This window comes from Corvus moneduloides, chromosome 3 (assembly GCF_009650955.1).
Source record: "Corvus moneduloides isolate bCorMon1 chromosome 3, bCorMon1.pri, whole genome shotgun sequence".
In the NCBI taxonomy this organism is placed as follows: Eukaryota; Metazoa; Chordata; class Aves; order Passeriformes; family Corvidae; genus Corvus; species Corvus moneduloides.
Genome location: NC_045478.1, coordinates 112,399,960 through 112,420,532, shown reverse-complemented (window position 1 = coordinate 112,420,532; position 20,573 = coordinate 112,399,960). Strand labels below are relative to the sequence as shown.

The 20,573-nt window shown below is 40.7% G+C and overlaps 1 long non-coding RNA gene across 6 annotated transcripts in view; it reads right to left on the bottom strand.

The window, feature by feature from the left end:
- The window catches only part of LOC116441547, a 35,623-nt gene extending 25,503 nt beyond the window's left edge, over positions 1-10,120 (bottom strand). For 3 of the 6 annotated variants that reach the window (XR_004239129.1, XR_004239132.1, XR_004239131.1), the window contains exons 1-4: positions 9,953-10,120; positions 6,119-6,317; positions 5,718-5,770; positions 4,730-4,976 (exon numbers count right to left, since the gene is read on the bottom strand). This is a non-coding gene — a long non-coding RNA (uncharacterized LOC116441547). The remainder of the gene's footprint in view (positions 1-4,729; positions 4,977-5,717; positions 5,771-6,118; positions 6,318-9,952) is intronic. The other 3 variants (XR_004239130.1, XR_004239133.1, XR_004239134.1) reach the window with 3 other exon arrangements.
- Between the last annotated feature and the right edge of the window lie 10,453 nt (positions 10,121-20,573).

The window sequence follows — 20,573 nt, the reverse complement described above, 5'->3', positions numbered from 1 at the left end:
GAGAGGAAGGTAAAAACTGCCTGTAAAAGCTCAGTTCTTCTCTCCTGCCCTCCATGCTGCTCTGACAAAAAGGCAATTTGTCTTGTGTGCCCCACGATGTTTGAGGACTCCGGCAAATGTGCCTGTTAAACAAGCCTCACACAGAATCTAAATACCATCCATTAAAAGAGAAAGTCCGAACGTGTTTATAGCAGCGGGCCAAGACTCTCAGCCCTCGCCCCGGAAAAACTCCCATTGACGTCAGTGGGGCTTGTGCTTATGCAAAGAGTGCGGGATGCTGCCCTGCACCTTTAGAAACAAAAGGAAAAAAAAAAACTAAATGAGTGGTATTGGATGGAGGATATTGCTCTTGAAAATGTCTTGGAGCAAAGTGGTTAAAGCAAAGCCTGTACAAACAGTGACTATAAATATTTTCCATTCTGTATCACTCTTCAAACAGTTCCCTGCCATAATTCCAGGTGGGTACAAAAATAAATAAATTAGAGCATGAGGGGAAGAAGAAGAAACTGGAAAAGAAAAAAAAAATTACATTGCAACCAAGGCTGAAACTACAGAAGCTTAATTTCTTTCATCCAGATCTATTTCCCAGAGAAGAAACCGGTGGGTTTTTATGAAAGGCTGCTCCATGACAGGAGCCTCCTTTGAGGAAGACCATTATGCATTGTTATCAGCATGGTGTAATTTGACTGTTGACAAAGTATCTGTGGCAGTGAGAATGAAAGCAGTTAGAAGTGTGTCGGGTTGTAATCAAGAAGATGCTTAGCTGTGCAACGCTGCATCTTGAGCAGATTTGAATCAACATTGCCTTGAGGGGACACACACACAGAGACACAGACACACACATACACCAAAAAAAAGTCCATTAATTTTTAGTGGGAAAATTAGAGTGGCACTTGATGAAGTGAAATTTGACATGCGTTAATTGCTCCGCAGCTCTCCTAATTAGAGATTTTCAAATTCTTTTACTGCTGTCAGCCTGATGCCACATTGTCTTGCTGGACAAATAGTAAAATTGCAAATTGGGTTGATCAAGAAGTTGGACTTGAAGATATTGGCCTTTAGCTTGTTTGCTGCTGATCATCATTTTCATAAGAGAGTTGACAGCGTTGTGGCCTATGAAGGGCATTTGAGGGGAGAAAAAGTGCAATAAAATCCTTCTTCTTGATAAATAGAGAATCAATGATTTAACAGAGCTGGTTTAAAAAAGATTAAAGCATGCAAGAAGTGGACAATAAAGCATGGAGTTGTAAATAAACCTGTAAGCTTTGTTAAATCTATGTCTTGCATGAGATTTCAAATATGATTCTGTTTTTAATAAAAACCATTAAATTCAGTTTATTTTTTTCATGCACGTTGTTCGCAGTGTGGCAGACGGAGGCAAGGGGTGGGGTTCAGGTTCCTGCACGCCTTTTGCCCTAACCTGAAAGGCAGCATAGCAAGACCATGTTTGATATCAAAAACTAGTTATAAGATTGTACGAACACATATTTGTGCTGGTTCTGAAAGCATGATTTTGTATCTTTTGTTTTTGTTTTCTTCCTTCCCCCCATTCTGGATCATGCCTCTCCTCCCTTAGCCTTTGAACCCCTCTTAATTCATTAACATATTGAATTTTTTCAATTTTCCATTTTCTTGCAATAACAATATTAATGCCAGGGCCAAGGCCTGATTGGAGCTAAATTACTTGTTACCTGCTGGCATTTATTTATATGGCATTGAATTATAAAGCTTTGCTATTGTCATGCCTTGGGCGAATTGTTTATGACACCAGTAATAGGAGTAATTGTTATTGTTGAAATTACCTGTCAGCTACCCATAGCAGTGGCCCTTGTCCCACTGACAAATAGTGACAGGGGAGAGGGATCCTCCGCACGTCCTCCTGATGACTTCTCCTCTGATAATAAGGAGTGCAGGGCCTCTGATAATTTGCCTGTCACTGTTGAGTGCAGCTCAGAGAGAGTTGGCCAAATTGTTGTCATTCACTTTGACAAAGACAGCAAAACGCTCTGGAGCAGGAGGAGGATTATCAAAATAAATGAAAGCCCTCACACGTCCTTTGTTTTGGGTTTTTTTGGGGGTTGGGTTTTTTTCCTCCCCATTGCCACTTGGGGAGGAAATGCCAGAGTTGTAAAAATGGGGATATGTTCCTTAGCAGTGCAACTTCAGAGTCAGCACAGGGTAGGGGGGAAAACTGCACAAGGACTTCTGCAATTTGTGTGCTGTTTGCCTGAAACATTTTGGTTTCTAAATATAAATTAAATTCTTTATGGATTTTTTGGGGGTTTTGTCTTGCTTTTTTTTAGCCTAAGGCTGTCTGTGTTTTGGCAATTACCAACTGTCATTGCAAGAGAAAGGGAGGTGTTTCTGTTGCATGGATTTGATTTTATTTGATTATTTATTCAGTTATTTTTCACAGTCAGCAGCATTTCTTTCAGCTCTCCTCTTTCTCTCCTGCCCAGCCCTGTGAAACATGCCTGGTGCAGCATTCAGTGTTGCCCCATGCCCAGGGCTGCTGGAAGCAGCTCTGCTCCTGTTACAGCATCTGCAGCTTTTTGCCCCCTAAGCTATTGCAATATCTTCACCAAAAATATTATTTCCTTTAGGAAAGGAGGTTCTGCCACTGATAAACCCAGCAGAGGTCTGTTTGCTGCTGTGAAGGAGCTTCGGGAAGAGGCGGTGTTATTTGTCAGAGCCTATCTATTTATAAAAAAAAATAAAATAAATTACAAAAACTCCCCCTTCACGTCCTGTGACTGGTGCGCACGGGAGGACGCCCACGCTCAGTGGAGATTTGCTGCCAATCACACCCCGACACTGTTGAAAAAGGGAGATATTTTACACCATCACAGCAGCGGGGCTGCATCAGGGATGCTCGAAGTGCGGGTTTGGGGTGAGTGCATTACACCCTGCCTGATCCGGAGTCATCCACCCCGCATCCTTCACAACTGATCCAATAATGGCAATAATTTCCCCTTTATTGGTCTTTACACTCAGGTAATGACTACCTGGGGCACAGAGCACCTCAGGGGCTGCTTTAGGCCCTTCACCCCCAGTAGCCAGTCCCTAATTGATCAGTAAAACCTCCCACTGAGTCACTGATGCATCATGTTATTTGCTGTAACAATGAGGTTTGGTCCACATAAATACCTGTGGGCACCATCTCACCCCTCGATTTGCTCTTTGAAGGAGTAGGTCTGAGTTCCTGCTACCAAGAATTTTCATCAGCGGCAAATAAATCTCCCGAATTCAACTCTTTCATTTGTAACCGTTGGGCTCAAACGCATAATTTAGCCAAATTATCAGCTGCCTCCATCTTCCCAGGGAACGAGTGCAAACAACGTTTTAGGAACAGACATCTAAATTTAGTAGGGTTTTGAATAATTGATAGGCTGGTGTGACAGAAGATAGAAACTTATGTTTCTAATCATCCCAAAGCATTTCTCCTTCCTCCCACCCCCCAAAATGAAGTCGCTTTGTTTGCAGTTAAATATAGGGAAGATGTCCACTTAACAAGTATAAAATTGTGATAGCATTAAGAGGTTATCCGTGGTAATAAAAAGCGCAGAACATGCCTGAGAATGTGATCTGTAAGGCAGATAATTTTTAAAGATGGAACTTGTCCTTGCTTTGTCTGGAGAGAGGCATGTTAGTGATCCCAGAAGGGGAGGGTAAAAAATATAACACACATTTCCAACTGAAGATATTTAAAATGTGTAATGTATTTCGGCATGTTACTGTAAGCTGCTGTTTGATGTTTTTCCTATAAAGCCTGAATTAAGCATCCCATATATGGTTGTGAATCTCCTGCTCCTAGCTGCATCAAAAAACAAAATACATTTTAAATGGCTGTATTACCAATATCCTGGTAGACTTTAACACACACACATAATCATCTTCCCTCTATTTTCTCTCTCCATTCCTAAACACAGTCCTTTACGTTTCAAGCTCATTTGAAATGTAAACTTTTAGCAAATAAGCGATGGCTTATGGAGCTGCATTGCCGCTGTGACTGGCAGCAAATTCCTTTTTCTCCCTCCCCTCAGCGTAAGGGTTTGAAATACCCATCAGTGTCAAAAGAAACTGCGCAGATCACTGCTGCTCTAAATAAGGCAGAGCAATGTTGAGAAAAAAAACTGCCCCCCCAAAGAAAACAGAAAAAAAAATCACTCAATGGATTAAAATGACATTTCTGTCCCATGTCAGTCCAAATGACAAAGTGTCATGTTTTGCATCATTTCAGAAAGATATTCTTCAAACAAATTCAGCATGTAAACAGGCAGCGGGCTTTTGTTTGAAACATTGCAGATCAAAAGTTGAGGGAAGAGCAATTAATATTGCCTATTAAAATCCCTGTTATTGTTAGAGATACATTTTGTGGTTACTGACTATAAATAAAAGCAAAGGAACAGAGCCACGGTTTCTCACCACTGCAGATAGAAAAAGGCAATTTCCAGCTTTTTCTGTTTTGTTTTTTTTCCCTCAAAGTTGCTCTTAGATGTGTTTGCTGAATAAACAGGATTAACTGTATTTAAAACAAGAGATAAAGAACAGCTTTTTATTACACTGAACGGTCTGCAGGGTTTCCAGGCTCCTCTGAATGCACTTCATGCCTGGAACAAAATGTTCATATTTTACCTTTTTTAATGACACCATATAGAACAAGCAAAATATTCTTGTAATAATACAAATATGGAATCAATGGGGAACGGTATAAAAAGAGCATTTTTACCATTTCTGCTTCTGGCCAAATGCTGGAGTGGTTTTTGTTTTTTACTTTCTTTCTTTTGCTTTTGTCTTCGTTTTTGTTTGCAGTTTTGCAGCAGGATGAGAAACCAGGGAGAAAAGTATTCCTGTTGCTGAAGGGGCTTTCCCTTTTCCTGTGGCTGCAAAAACTCACCGGCTGCTGTTAATACAAAACTAATGGCAAGAGCGCGATCCGGAGAGCCAGCCTGCTATCAGCTGCATTTCAATGGAGGCTTTCTCGAAAAATAGGTACAAAGAAAAGAATTTAGACAAATTTGCCTCTTAACCTTTAAAGATTTCCTGCCTATTCCAGTATGTCCTTTATTACATTAATTTTTTATTTAAATTACACCATTAACTGGATATGAATTTATCAAGAATACATATATTGATTTATAAAACAGTATCATTAATTATTATAATAGCTAGATGTAGCTGATATTACAAAGCCATTTAAAGGTTTTTAATATAACTTGGACATACATAGATAGATAGACATTATGGACAAGACTACAATTTAAACTGGCTACCAGCAGTTAATGAAATCCTTGATTTATCTTCTCATTTAGAGATTGATTATATTGTTGCTTTGTAAAACTATTTATTTTATGCCATTTTTCAAAGGATGTCTCAATAAAAGAAAAAGATAAATAAAACATCCAGCCTAGTCTCAAAGCATATTTGGTTTTATATTTTCTTTTTTAATGCTGCAGCTGTTAATATATTACTAGTTTGGAGACATGTCACCTTTACAGAGAATTGGCTTTCTTGATAGTAGCATAGTAGCTGTGTTTGCACATGCACAATTTCCTACATTTGGATTAAAAAAGAAGAAGAAGAAAAAGAAAAAAAAAAGAGGATGTCTTCCCGACAACATTGTGCTTATTTCCTAAGCCAAAACCCAATAAAACGCCTTTCTGGCATAGATTTCTTAGGCATATTTTTTGTTTAAGCTGTGGAAAAATGGGACTTACCCTAGTGCTGCAAAGCAGTCAGTCATGGAGAACATTTTGATTTAAAATGCAATCTGAAGAGAAGAAAAAAGAGAGGGGGGAAAAAAAAAGGAGAAGGAATGATATAAACAAACAGTACACCACTTTCAAGTTCCTCCTAAAATGTTCCTAGCTTAACTAATACATTGGAAGTTTAAATCTTTACACATTGTTCTTGAGGGGCTATGTCTCTTGACTCTTTATTTATATCACTTATTCTTGTCTGGCAACATATGTTACCGATTTATTATAGTATTTTTTTACTTTTAGCCAGACAAATGTAAGGGCTAGCTGAGGAAGGGTAGTTGCATCTGATGAGTTTAACAATTGCAGGGCATCCTTTAGGGGTAGCCAATGGGCTCTTTTGAAGCTATAATACTCACCATTAACCATTTTCATGCTGACATATTTTTATTGTTGAAGTTGGGGCTTTCCCTCATGTCAGCCTCTTTTGTATTCAATGGCTTCGCAGGCAAATCAAGCAGTGTGGCTGAGTGGTTCATCAAGCCAAGGTTTTTGTAGATGTCTCAAAACACACTCTTATATCTTGGTATCTAAATCTGCATAGTGCTCCCCCCACAACTGAACAAAGAAAAAGACATGCAGAAAATAATAATTTTTTAAAAATCTAACTCTACAATCCATGACAAATGCAAGCAAATCCTAAGCTTGGGGGGTCAGAGTTCTCAGTGCCATTACTGACACCAAAAGGTAACAGAGAAGATGACTTTTCCCATCAAAGCAACCTCCTCTAAATTCTTATTTTAAATGGCTGCACCAGCAGCAGAGGGAGAAGTTGCAAGGACAGGTGGTGAGCTGGATGTCACGTTTTGCACATTGTGTTTTTAGGTGACCCGTTCAGGAGCAAGATCTTGAACTCTCCCCACCTTTTCCTTCCTACCCATTCTCTGTCCTATCTCCTTGTTCAACGGCAACATCTTCCTCCAGCTCCTCTGAAAACTGTACCCCTGTGTCTTGTTCACTATTAGAGCCATATCTTGAGCTTCTGGGAGCAAACAGGTTTGTACAAGCCATGGGAACATAATTCCTAATATATCCCACAATTTCCAGCCTTTTGGTGCCAGACCAGACTGTTACACCTGTCAGCAAATCCTACCATCTATGAGACACCCAATGTGGGATGCTCAAGAGTTTTCCTCCCCAAGGATCACAGAGTAGATGGTAGGGAACACTCTGAATTTTCTGCTGCTTGGAATTCAGTCAGATTTTTAGGAAGTTTTAGCTCCAAAAAGTTGGGTTTAATTTCTCTTGCATCTTCAGGGAATGTGGGAAGAGGCTGTGTAAGCTAACATGAGGACCTGAGTAGTGATGATCTGTGGAGGAAAAAGGTACAGTGAGCAGCATTTTGGGTGGGAAATGAGGTGTTTCAGGTAGAATAAATACAGAAATTGCAATTAAATTTGTTAGGCTCCCTTGAAGGGAGAGATTGAAAGTGGATCAGGGCATGTCTCCTGATAGCACTAGGGGCTCCTTTGACAAATGCCACACAATATAGCTTTAGCTGGGAGGAGAGCAAGTGCTCCCATGGGTTTTTTGTTTGACTTATTGACAGTTCAGTTGTTGTGGGTTAATTTGTTTGATTTTTAAATTTTTAAAAATTGTCAAAAGCTCCCTCTGCTTATTGTAGGGGGTTTTGAGGACTTTCTAAAGTAGGTCTGGGTTCAGCAGTATGCAAAAAACTTGCATGGAAACAAAGATTTTCCTTTCTTTTAATTTTTCTATCAAGAAGCTAGCTTAACTTTTACTTTGGGTTGGTTTTTTTTCAAATTGCAATTTAATTATACTTAATTATGCTCTCCTGAAACAATATGCACCCCCCAAATGAACCTTTGGAGACAAGTCTCATCCTCCCGAATGCCAAGGGCACAGTGAAAAAGGCTGCATGTGAAATGGTCACACCAGGACTCCTAGATTTAAGGATTCAAAGTCTTGGCTTTTCCAATTTCTCCAGAAAGGTTTTATTCGGGCAGATGTCATCAGTGTCCTGGGCAAATATTTGGTGGCAATACCAAAGCTTGGAGCATATGGATTATTACTTACTTAATTTTGTATTTTAAGGACATGGACAGCAACTTTATAATTAAGCTAATAGCCTCCCTTAAATATTTTTATTCCTCTCAAACCCATATTTTTTTGGCTGGGGAGGGAGGAACAGGAAGCGTGACTTGGTCTCTCAATCACTCTCTTTCTGTTTTGTCCATCACCTTGGTTTCTTTCCCCTGTTTTTGACCTGCACTTTTTCTGGATCAGACACTGGCAGGTTGAGAGGTAATAAGAACCAGATGGACATAGTACAGAAATTGCCCAAATGGGTACGAGAATGTGGGGAGCTGTCAGGCATGGAGAGAAGCTGGAATTTTTCAGCAATAAAATGGGATTTATCGCCACTCTACCACAGTCATTGCCGACAACCGTTTACCTTGACAGAAACCCCATTCCAATAGGCCATACCGATGCAGATTTTTTTTACTTTTTTTTTTTCCAAAGAGTGATGATTGGTATTTGTTCTAAGGCTCAAATGGCCTGCACTAAAGGTGAAGCATTAGGCCAAAGTCCTGTATTCCCTACTGAGGCAAATGAACCTGCTAAAATAAGTTCCTTCCACAATAGCTGTGTAATTGAAACCAGAAAGTGAGAGAATTTGATAAATTGCTTGACCCTGAAGGAATGTTAAGGTCATAAATTTTCATTGCATTTTTTTTGCTTCTTTTTTAGGAAAAAAAAATCTCTTTTTTATATATAGGTATATAGATATATTATGTTTGGTATTTGTCTCCGAATTCCAGCTAACTTTCAGATCATTAGCCATTACTTTGCCATCCTCTCCCCACAGGAAACTACTAGAAGGTTTAGAGCATTCCTACCTACACATTCCTAGGAGGGCTGAAGGACTCAAAATACTCACAAATGGCAACACTGTTAAGGAGTCAGCCACATAAAGAATAAATAACCCAAAATTGGGAGGTTAGCAAGTGCAATCCCTTTAGAAAGACAAAATAAACAACATAAAAAACACAAACATACTGTATTTGAAGAGTGCTGGAGTTAAAAAAAGGTTTGTGAATCATTTACAGGTTATCCAACATTTATTGCTACTTTTACCCTTTTTTTAACTTAGAAGTGGCATTACCTTATACTTGAAAAAGAATGATCAGTGTTTTCTTGAATAGTATGTACAATATTAAATAATATGTATATAATAAGATGTCCCTTCAAGCTCAAAAAGACACAAACAAACCCCAGATCCCACAGTGTCTTATTGTGATAATACACATCTTGATGATAAGCAAAGGAAAATAAAATTAAAAAAATATAGGAAAAGAAGGCACACCAAGAGAAAGGATGAGAATAATTAGGAGAATAACCAGCAAGGTAAAACCTCCAGCCGTGTTCCCTGTTCTGTGCTTGCACCCGTCAATAAATACAGCCATACTAAAATAGCTTCTAAGAAGAAGCAGAGAGGAAACTCAGAAGTATTTTGGGTTTGTGTATGGCTGTTTGGGTTCTTTTCCCCTCAGTAGCAAAATTTACTTCTTTAACTGTAGCGGATTCTGCTTCACAATTGCTTGAAATTTGCCATCGTATAGTAACTGTTTTTTATAATCTGGCTGCTTTCCTCCCCCTGCTTTGAATATAGCATTTCAGAGGCAAAAGTGTCTCACTTCAATAAGGCACTGCACTTTACATAGCCATACGTACTTAACCCTACATGAAGCAAGTTAAATAATCATTAGCACAGTAACCCATTGCTATCAAAAACTTATTGGTCCTCTAAATTTTAAACTAATAGCCTGTCTCCCTTGTTCTGTGTGTGTATGTATCTGGTTTTCAGACAGTTCAGTGGAAAGTCATAGATGTTTTATCAGCACATATTAGATGATTTGCATTATTGATATTTCAATTTAAAAGAAAAATAATTTTTAAAAAAAGTGCAGGGAAAAATAGCTCTGCTGAGTTGGTTCATCCCTAGACCCCTGATTCTTAGGTAACTCCTCAGAGTGTAAATTAGTAGCCAATATTTGACAAACTGGTAAAGAAATGCACTCTGCTCCTCTCTGGCCAGGTTGTTCTAGTTCAAATAAGTTTCCTTAAGAAAGCATGAAAAAGAGAAGCTAAAGGGAACAAGAAGAAAAAAGGAATTGAAACAATGCCCCTATAAAATCATAGCAAAAAAACCCTCAATAATTTATACTCACTTTTTCTTTTTGGAGATGTTAAATAAAACTATGGGGTTTTCTTGCTTTGTGAGGGATGTTTTTTCCCCCATAAAATTTCTGGCCCAAATCCCTTCTTCCCTTTTTATTTCTTCGAGTCCCAAAGTAACTGCTAGTCATTTTGAGACAGTTACTTATCCAGAGAATGAAGGAGTATCGTCTGCATTTCAATTAGAGACGGGAAAAAAAAAGATAAAGAGTTGGAATGTAATTGAAAAATGCAAAGAGACATATTAGGATGAGAATTTTCATCTGTTGCTGTATAAATATTTTAATAAAAGTTCTAAAATAATGTGTCTGCCTCCTGCTCTATAAAAGAGAGGAGATTATGAAGTGCAAATGATGCAGCTTAGATGTATAGATCCGACTGGGATTTTTCACCATTTAAGAGTCTCTTCGTGCTTCTCCTCCAGAAGTTTGTTTTAGAGCCGTTTCAGACCCCAAGAAGTATAAATTTCATAAGTATAAATAAAAGATGACCAGCAAGTGGCTTCAATCACTAATATTTTTTGCAAACTAATGTTCAGCTGATGCAACTCGATTTTGTTTTGCATCACATTAGTGTCACAGCGGCAATGACTGGCCTTTATTCACCAACCCTTTGAGTCAGCACTTCAAGACATCTTTCAAATTAGGTCATACTGCAAATTTGCCGCTGATACAAAGGTTGATTAAGAGAGCTTCACAATTTTAAAGGGATGTCTTGTGAGGAGAATTAAGGTCTGGTTGATAGTTCCAGGAAATGTGAGGCCCTGTTAACTACATGAAAATAATGTATAGGCTCTACGGGGAAAGAACATATTTCCTCAGAGCGCTTGAAGAAATACTCATTTACAATTTAACCAAGTCCTTCTCCCCACACTCCCCCCCCAGTCCTGTTGCAGGAGAAATTGTGTGACGGGTCTCAAAAACAAGCCTTGAATTATAGCACAGAGGCAGTGAGATGAGCCCTGTTCTCCTCTTGCTGAAAATCAGTCCCCTCCTTTTGCCTCCTTCGATCTTCTTTGGAAAGACCTATTTCTCCCCCCTCCCACTGAAGCATCTTGGTTTCTGCTTTCCCCCATAAAACAATCCAGCATCGCAACGGGACCCTTCTCCCCTAATGTAGCAACTCGAAGCTGAAGCTGAATTGCCGTGTAAACCACCCCTGAAGATCTGGAGGGGATGATGAGAAGTGACAACCAATCATAGTGGTCAGAGCTAGGGTTGCAAATTACTTCTAAACCCGATTTAGGCATCTCAATGCAGTGGCCAAAATTTTTCCCCTCTACAGCACAGAAGGGACAGTAGCTCTTCTTGCTCCAGGGTGTGAGCATGCAGGAGAAAAATCTCAAAGGGAGCTGCTGGCTGCCAAGCGGTTCTGGAAATCGGGCCACTTCATTTTTGATGGCTAAGTGGGAAGCGAGATGAATGATCTCCTTGAAGGGAATCAGACCAAAATCTAACATTTTTGTGGCACTCGGGGATTTTAGATTTCCCAAACTTTCTCTCTTTTCAGGGAATAAGAACACATGAAGGGCCGAGAGTTCCTCTAATTTGATGTAAGTGGATAAAAGTCAACTGCCAGCTTCGTTTTGGTTTAACTCTTTGGCCCACATGACAAGGCAAGAAGCTGCTGTTAATATTGAATTTGCCTAATGAATCAATGCTCAGGATGGGAGGAAAAAGAGACAGGATTTTGGCTGCAGCTACATTGAAAGCAGTGTTTAATTCTCCTGTCACTGAAACTAGAGTCCCCAAGTTATCTTTTCTATGCTCAGGAATATTACCATGATTTAAGGCTATAGCATCAGTGAAAAAAACACAAACGATTTAAAACCAGAGCCCAAAGAGAGGTTTCTTGCCATATGAATAGCCATGAAAGCCAGAAAAATGTTTCTCATTCCCTCTTGTATTTTCCTTCATTTCTTTGCAGCGGAGTCCCTGAACTTGCATTTCTACCACGGCAGCTGACTTCATTTCATGTTTTTGATGTTACGATCACCCACAGACATTTCCATTCTCCATATGTTTCTGGATTCAGTCACTTCACCCACAGCCCTCCCCTACAGTATAACACCTCAAATCCCCCCGCATGGCAAAATCTATTTTATTCCCAGTCACTTTCAATTTGCCTCCTGTGTTTCTCTGAAGTGTTTAGTTGAATGTGATTTCTAGCACCAAAAGCAGAGGAGGGGGAAAGTGGCAGGCTACAAATGAGAAGGTGGCCTGTGCCACAGCCAGGAGTCACTGGAAGGGAGAGTTTTGAAAAGAACTGAAATAGGACCACCACAAGATTGATTTTAATAATTTGAGCTACATTTACGCTTCAGGTTCCTTTAACCCTCTTCTACCAGGTTAGATGAATATGGGTATAATCCCTAAAAATGTAAGTGATAATAAGATTTAAAGACAGGAGCAGCAGCAACAAAAGGTGTATGTCTACCCCATTAGCTCCAAACGCCCCTGCAGACCTAATTTGGTAGCGTCACCCCACCTCCTGCCCTGTGGAGGTAGCTGCTGCTGCTTCTGCTACTGCTGCCCTTCTCCAGTCTCCATGAATCAGGCAAGAAAGGATATGAACTCATGCCAGAGTGACTTAAACCAATCGTGGGAAAACAAATTGGGGGTTCCTTTAAAAAAAAATAAAAAAAATTCATGCTGCCTTTTGAGTCTTTGTGGGGACACTGAGAACATGCTTCCAAGCTCTTTTGTTCTGCCCTAAGGGATGGAAGGCTGCTCTTAATACAAGAAAACAAAGCCTTCCATTGCCACTACCAAAAAAAAAAAAAAAGCAAGCTGAAACGCTTATGAACACTTTGCTCCAGGCTCTGTGGCAGTAAGGAAAAATCATTGCAACCATCACAAGACTTGGCAACACCAGGGCCATGCCAGCAGAGTGCTTTTCCCCATTACTGTAAATCACAGGCTGAGCCCAGTTTATTGTGAAACATCCAATTGTGGCTCCTTGAATACGATAAATAAAACCACCGTCCCTCGGTGCACTTGACTAGTATTTGTGGAAGCGAGGGGAAAATTCACACTTCTGCCTAGGGATAGGACAGAGGCAGCCGATGCTTCAGCATAGCTTGGTAGAGACAAATCACAAAAGATGAGCTGCAATTAAATATGGGACTTTCTGTGCCTCTATCCTCTTTTTCACAGTTGCTACTGCCGAGAAAATCACTTTATTCATTTTAGGCATTGCCGTATCAAGTATTTTGAGAGACTAGTCTTGGGCTCATTTTGGTTGGGTTTGGGTCCACACTTCGATCAAAACTGAACATACATAGTTGAAATCAAAGCTGAAATGGTCCCTGGGAATAAGGCAAGTCACAGGGGGGTAACATTCACCTTTAGCCAAGGAGCCACGAGCCCATATTACAGCTACTAGCCCTCAAACACATGCCATCAGTGCTGCAGGGCCCTTCTTCAGCCCAGAGATGATGGTATTGCTCAAGCCTTTCCTCTGGGAATATGTCAACAGGCACATTTAAAACTCAGCTTCTGCAAGCTATCAGCCGCTGGCCCTCATGCCAGGAAAACACACAGGCACTAATGGAAACAGTACACAACCAGGGAGCAGAGCTGCACAGGGTTAGATCAAACTATGCCCATATTTCATAGGATTGCTCCCGCCCCACCATTGCTTTACTTCTATTTTCTGCCACACACAGACCCGACGGAAGGATGGTGCGATGGAGCCAGAGGCAGAACAGCTCTGTAAATAAGGCCAGCTCTGAAATCTGCCAAGCGATCCTCAGATATAACAGGCAGTAATACCTCAGGACTCATTCCCTACAGGACATGGACAGAAAATATTCCAAAATAATGGATTGAAAACCCTCTTCTTGCTCAGAGCTTGTGTCCTTTTGTGCATAGTGGATCAGCTGAATATTTATAGAAGAGATTGGAGGTCAAACTACTTCACTCGCTGCTCCAGCCCCCTTGCCCAGCTTTTGCACAGCCAAGTCGCCAGCTGGCGGGTAGCACCTCTCCCCGCCGCGCCGGGAGCGCAGCCTCCTCTGAGCGCCAGCTGGCTCTCAGGGACACCGGCGGTGACAGACCCGCGGTAAACCAAGTTGCTCCAACCTCCTGAGTGACTGAAATTAGAATGGGCCCTCACATGGTGATATTTAAGGCAGAACTTTATTTTGCAGAGGATAAAACTTGTAATTTAAGTCCTTTTCTTTATCCTCATCTTTTTTCTCCTCTCCAACAGCTTCACAGCTCAAAGTCTTCCTTGATATGATTACCCATGAAGCTATACAGGCCAGAACCCCACAAACAAATCTGCATAAACCCTGCATCTTCATCAATAGGTGTCTACTAGAAATGAGCTTAAACTTTTAAGATGTGAAAGAGCCAAGTGCTTACGGGCAGCTGGTTTGCTCCACCAGCTCCATTGAGCAGATGAGAAAAAGCACCTAATTAGCTAAATTTATTAATATGCTGCTCTTTTTTTGCTTCAAAGAGGCTACAGCTACATTATAGAGGTGAAACATGACTTTTGATGATCAAGCAAGCAGTGATTAAATAAGGTTAATCCTCGTTTTATATGCTAATAGGATATTTATAATCTCAACTGCATATCCAATTTAGCTATTTTATTTTCTGTTGTTAAGAAAGTATTTCTTATTAGCGAAAGAGAATACCCCTACGTTCACTGCAGATGCTATTTTAATTGGGCTCAAGTGCATTGTATGTAATTAGTCCACTTCTCTAATATTTCATCTATAATTACACCATGAACAATGTGCTTAAATTTCAGAAGGGCTGCCAGTTTAAATTTTTTTAAAAATAAAACTGCTAATTAATTGGTGACCCTTCCCACGGACAAATGATTTGCATTGTAGCCTGGCCCCAGGGCTCTCAAAGGAGGCAAAGGGATTGCCTCCCTTTGAACACCTTGTTTTGACATGCTGCCTCTGATCTGAAAAACATAAAGGCACCCATGCCATCCACCTGGTTTCACCGGGACTGCCACTCCAAACTTGCTCCCGATGCACGGCAGCATGGGCATGACTTCAGTAGCAATTTTAGACAATGCTGGCTATGGAGAATGACCAAAGAAAATAACTGGATGTCATTCATCTCATTCACCTCATAAATTGTCTCTATAATTTAAGAGAAGACAACAATGTGGTGGATAGGGGAGGGTTCCCATTTATCCACCACAGTGGCACAGCTCTGTAGTAGAGAAAAAAGAAAGAAAGAGCCACAAACATGATGATGGTGAATATGTTGTGATCCTATCAGCAGGACTGAAAGGTTAGCTCTAAAATACATCTTCTGCAAATGTCAGGACAAGGTACTGCTCAGAGATGATGATCAAACTGAGCTCTCGCAGAGGAAGGCCACATAATGTGTAAGATACTGCATGGGGTAAATATTTCCCTCTGTAAAATACCTGCAGTAATTTCACTGGCTGCACACTGTGCTACCATACTGGGGTCTTTTGTGGAAGATCAGAGGATACAACACTAGGGCACTATAGTGGTCCTCAAAGTAGAACCTCCTGTTGCACTTTTCCCTCCCCTAAATGGCAGCAAACCACTAGGCAACAAACACATGTGCACATATTTATAGATGTGTGTATATACATATGCACAAAATCAGACTGAGCATGAAGGATCTTCATCTCATTCTTCTCAGACAACCATTTTGTTAACACCACAGGCTTCCCTCCAGGCTGAGCAGCTCCACCTCAAGTAGGCCAGATCCAGCTCAGGATTAGTGCAACAACCCTGTGGTTTCTTGTCCCACTGGTGTCCCAGCAAGCTGCCACCACTGCCTGGGTCCACCCATGGTTAGCCCATTGTGGAACTTGCAGTCAAAGGAGTCTTGTTACTCCCAGTGTCTAATGATTTGTGATAACCACATCAAGAGTCCTAGAAGAAACAGAGGACACACACCAACCTTCCTACTTTTGCCTCCCTAAAAACATCCTCAGTTTAGGGAGAAAACAAAACTTTTAATCACACGGAATACCCTTACCCAAGAGGACATAAACCTCCCTCGTTCTTCATGGTTCCCATCCCAGAAGTGAAACCTTGTCATGGACAGAGGAATAGGTAACTAAGCTGGCAGGATAGACAGGATAAGGGCAATGGCCTTTACCCTTCCAAAAGCCTTTGGACAAGAGGATGAAGGTTGTGGACCAATAAGTGTCCAGCAGAAGACAAGGGTGAGGAAGAGACAAAGTCACACTCCCTGGAGATGGAGAATGAGATGCTCATTGGAGGCACATTGCAGGGCTGTTACCATACCCTCTTCTCAAAGTACCCCCATAAAGAGCCATCACTTTGGTTTCAGGCTTTTCCTCTCCCTGGGGGGTGTGAAATGCTTTTTAAGGAAGAGTGACTTCTTTCCCCCTACCCACCCCCACGCCCCCAAAACCAAAAGCCTGACCTCTTCCCATCTGCTGGGGAAAGCCAAATCGCTACCAATCTGGCTCTGATGTGAACTAGCTCTTTCTGCCCAGAAGTTTATTTTTCAAAACAAGTGTGCCTGCAAAACAGTGTTTATTTAAAACACAGTATGAAAGCCAGTAACCCAACATGCACAGGGAACAGCACCCGGAGGTCTCCCGCTTAGTGTTTGAGAGCTATTAAGTAAATCAGGGGAAAATTCCTCAGGAAATGATGGGGTTAGGCCTGATGGGCATCCCCGTGTGATTAAATGCAACTTAATGAGGTCATGGGTGACAGATTTGGGCGCAGAAGTGTTTAAACAGCATGCAGGGGAAAAAAAAAACCTTCATAGCACACAGGGGATGGGAATTGAGGCTGGTTTTGTTATCCTGTGGTGTAAAAACACACGGGAAAAGGGTGGCCTTCTATCACACACAAGCTTTTCATGGCCTTCTGTAACAACTTACGCCATTGAGCAAACATTGCAGAGCTCTCAGTTAGGAATGGTCTGGCTAGTGTCATGAGTCAAGGATGGCCAGCATCACTTTGATTTCTTAGAGAGGAGGATTTAGGTCACAACACTTTATTTCCTCCCCACCTCCCCAACATCTCTAATAGAAAATGGTTGTCTTGATCGAAGGAGCTAAATTCTGCTGTCATTCTGCAGGACTGCAGGATAATTACATTGACTTCATCTGAGCACTTTGGTTTTGATGATACATCTGTCAAGGACAGGAGGGGATCCTCCGTGTCTCACAGTCCCTGGAGCATTTGTTCAAGTAACCCTTCAACATTCACATAAGAAGGTCTTCTCACACAACCCATGATTGAATCACTAGGGAAGGAGGCTCCTGGCTGACATCCCACCAGAAATGGGGCATCTTTGTGGAGAGGTAATGGAGAAATTTTTGGTTTTGTCAGCCTTAAGGCTCTGTTGGCCTGGAGCAACTGACTCTTCCTTCCAAAATAATAAATGGATACCTACAGGTTTTCATGTGTGGTCAACCCTGATGCAATATATCCTCCCAGCTGGCCACACATCCTCTTCTTTAGTCAGCATACCAGTTCACATGGTAGAGTGACTTGCATTCACTTGTGAACAATGTAGATTTTACCAGTTGACTATTAGAAAAAAAGAACAAAACAACCCAACAAAACCTAGAACCCATATTAGGTGGAAAGGGAAAGGCCAAAGGGAAATTATTGCTGGTTTAGACAGCAGCATAAATTTTCTTCCTATTTTTAACCTAGCTTTTAATTTAATAAATTTTATGACCCTTATATTAAGTACATATGTTTTACAAGACATTGTGTCCCTTGAGTCACCCTGAATTTACTCTACTATAGCAGAGTTAAATGAATGAATACTGTGTTTCTGATTTCAGCTTACCCCTTATTTGATCCTTATATAGTCAATAAACCTTCATAGAAGCATGAAGCAACTGAATCAAGCAGGGTGCCAAAGCTGTGTTTGGGAACTCTGTTAGTCTTTAAAAGGGAATTAATAAATTGCTATTCTCTTATTCAGATCCTGCTACACCACTGCCAGGTTTCCCATGCTGTTTACAAGGAATAAATGGTGGTACCGATAAGACTCTTGAATATATAAATTACCTCTTTAATTTTCATATGATAATTTAAAAGGAAGGTCAAGTCTTCCTTTGCCTCCTAGCCCCTTCCAAGCCTCCTAGCCCCCTGAACTTAACTATTTTTTTTTTTCCTACTGCTCTCTGGAAATTTGGGACAGCAAAAAGCATTTAAATCATCCCTGTACAGGTTATGGACTATTCCCAAACAAATGCAGTCTTGGGAGGAAGATGGGAGATCTTTTAGAAACATTTGAAAAAAAGCCAACTCTGCTTTCCCAGTATAAGTAATCCTTTCACTCATATTGGAATGTATAGGCTAGTAGGTGACAGAAGAATAATGCAGAAAAAAAATAATGCCAGCAACAAATCAAGGATAAACAAATTGGAATATCAATTGAATTACCTGGAGTAGATCCCTTTACAAAGCTAAGATGCCCTGATACTCAGTGCCTGCAGAGAAAATAAACATGTACAGAGATTATTCCTGTTTGGGTGCATTTGCACTGTTTATTTAAGTAATACATGAGGGCAGCTTTTCACACCAGGTTTGCAATGGTGGCAAAACACAAAGATTAGAAAGGGATAGTTGATACTTGCTGAACAGTGGGAAGCATGAGTTATTGATTGGCTTGGTATCAACCTAGAGTTCCTTTTTAATATAATAAAATTAGTTTAGGAGAGTGTTTTATAAATCGGGTGGTTCTTATTTGATTTGAGTACTGACTCTTAGTGACTTGCCAAAGTTCAGTAAATATGCAGAGCATAGTATATGCACTTTATCTTTGTGTATTAGCTATGACATAAACACAGAGGGGAAAAGTCAAATTTTATACATCAGAAAATGGGTTTGTTGCCAGACATTCTAACGTCGCGTATTTAATTTCACTGATGTATGTTAAAATGGGAAACCAAATTCAATGAGCTGTTTGTTTCTTTCTACAAATACGCTTACATCAATGACCTCTGAGGACATGACCTCAAAATGTAACTAGATGTTTAAAAGAACCTCGAAGATCTATATAAGACATTAACATTTGTGTCAGAGGGCAGTATACAAGCATGTATATACTCAGCTGTCTATATGTCGACTGCTATTTTTTTATTGTTACAGGAAACCAGCCAAAGTCCCAAACAGGAAAATTATCAGCTCCTTTTTTTCTTGGCATGGTCCTGTTTAAGACTAAAGACATGACCTTAAGTTAGAACATATTTGAGCCCTATTCAGCAACCATTTTGGCACCTTCTGTGTGGGGTTTTAAATGCTATCCTGTTTTGGGGAGCACAAGGCTCTGACAATGGTGAGGCGCACTACATGGAGGTGTGCAGCCCTGAGCGTGAGGATTCACAGAAGACTCCTAAAAAAGGAAGAAATTACCATTTTAGCTGGGCATGGGGAACTCCTGGTCACCTCTCCAGGGACAAACTGATGTCAAGTTCTGCTGTCTGTCAGGATTAAGTGCCTGTTTGCTTTCTCACTAACATGTGGTTTAAGAACAAAGCAGCTCAAATCTCCTCCATTCTTAACAAAGCATCTCAAATTGCTGGGTAAAATTCCTTAATCCTCCCATCTTAATCTGAAAACCTCAGCGCCACATGGTAACACTGAGGTCTCTTTTTGTCCACTGTGGAGCACCATTGACATCACTGTTTGATTTGGAGCTAACTTTTCCTGGAGCCGCTCATTATCAGAGGGAAACCTCAGGTGCTGTGTTCTCAGAGCAGGTCTGCCCAAGTGGCTGCCCTTTCCTGAAGTTTCCACTACCAGTGAGAAACTAAATACAAAGCAAGAAGAGAATAAACTGGCATCGTTTCTCATCTCCATAAATATGTGTGGTAAAACGTAACATGAGTTTTTCCATCACGAGAACCGTGAGGAAGGATGCTGCAGCTGCTTGCCCGAGTGGTCCGGAGGTCAGGCTAGAAGAAACAACCTTCAACACTCCCATCAGTACAAGCAAGCAAACTCGATCTAGAAAGCAAGAAAGCAAAACACCTGATCTGAAAAGGGTTGAGCTGTTGTAACTTGGCACAATAAAGAAGTCTAAACACCAGATGATTTGATCTCAATGCCTATGCATAGTCATCATTCTGACATAAAACTCAGCTGTCATCCTAACCAGTATTGTCCTGCAACCATTTACCCAATAACAACAAAAATCAATTCCCTATTAGAAAAGTCACAGAAATCACTACTAGTTCACTCTGCAAGCATTCCTCCTACTGTTACTACTGCTCTCCTACCACTTTTGTCCTGTGTTAGTTTTACTTACCTTGTCCCAGCTTCAGTCAGCGGTACAAACAAAGCCCCAAGGGGTAAGATCGAAGATTTGCCTGGCCAGCAGTAGTCAGAAATCACTGGCCAGGGAAGAGCAGAAGTGTAGGACAGCAGCAATTCTGTCCCAGTCCATTCTCTTTCTGTGGGAGATGATATAAGGGCCAAGTCCCCCTTCAGGCACTTGCCAAACATGCAGAAGTTTGCCATATAAAACTCAGGAAGATGGAGAAAACAAGAGGTAGTTTTCACTTAGAAGATTTTATTCCTTTTCTTCTTTCTGATTTCAAATACTTCCTTTGAGATTTAGCTGTAGAGGTCCATGAACTGAATTGAATGTGCTATTACCT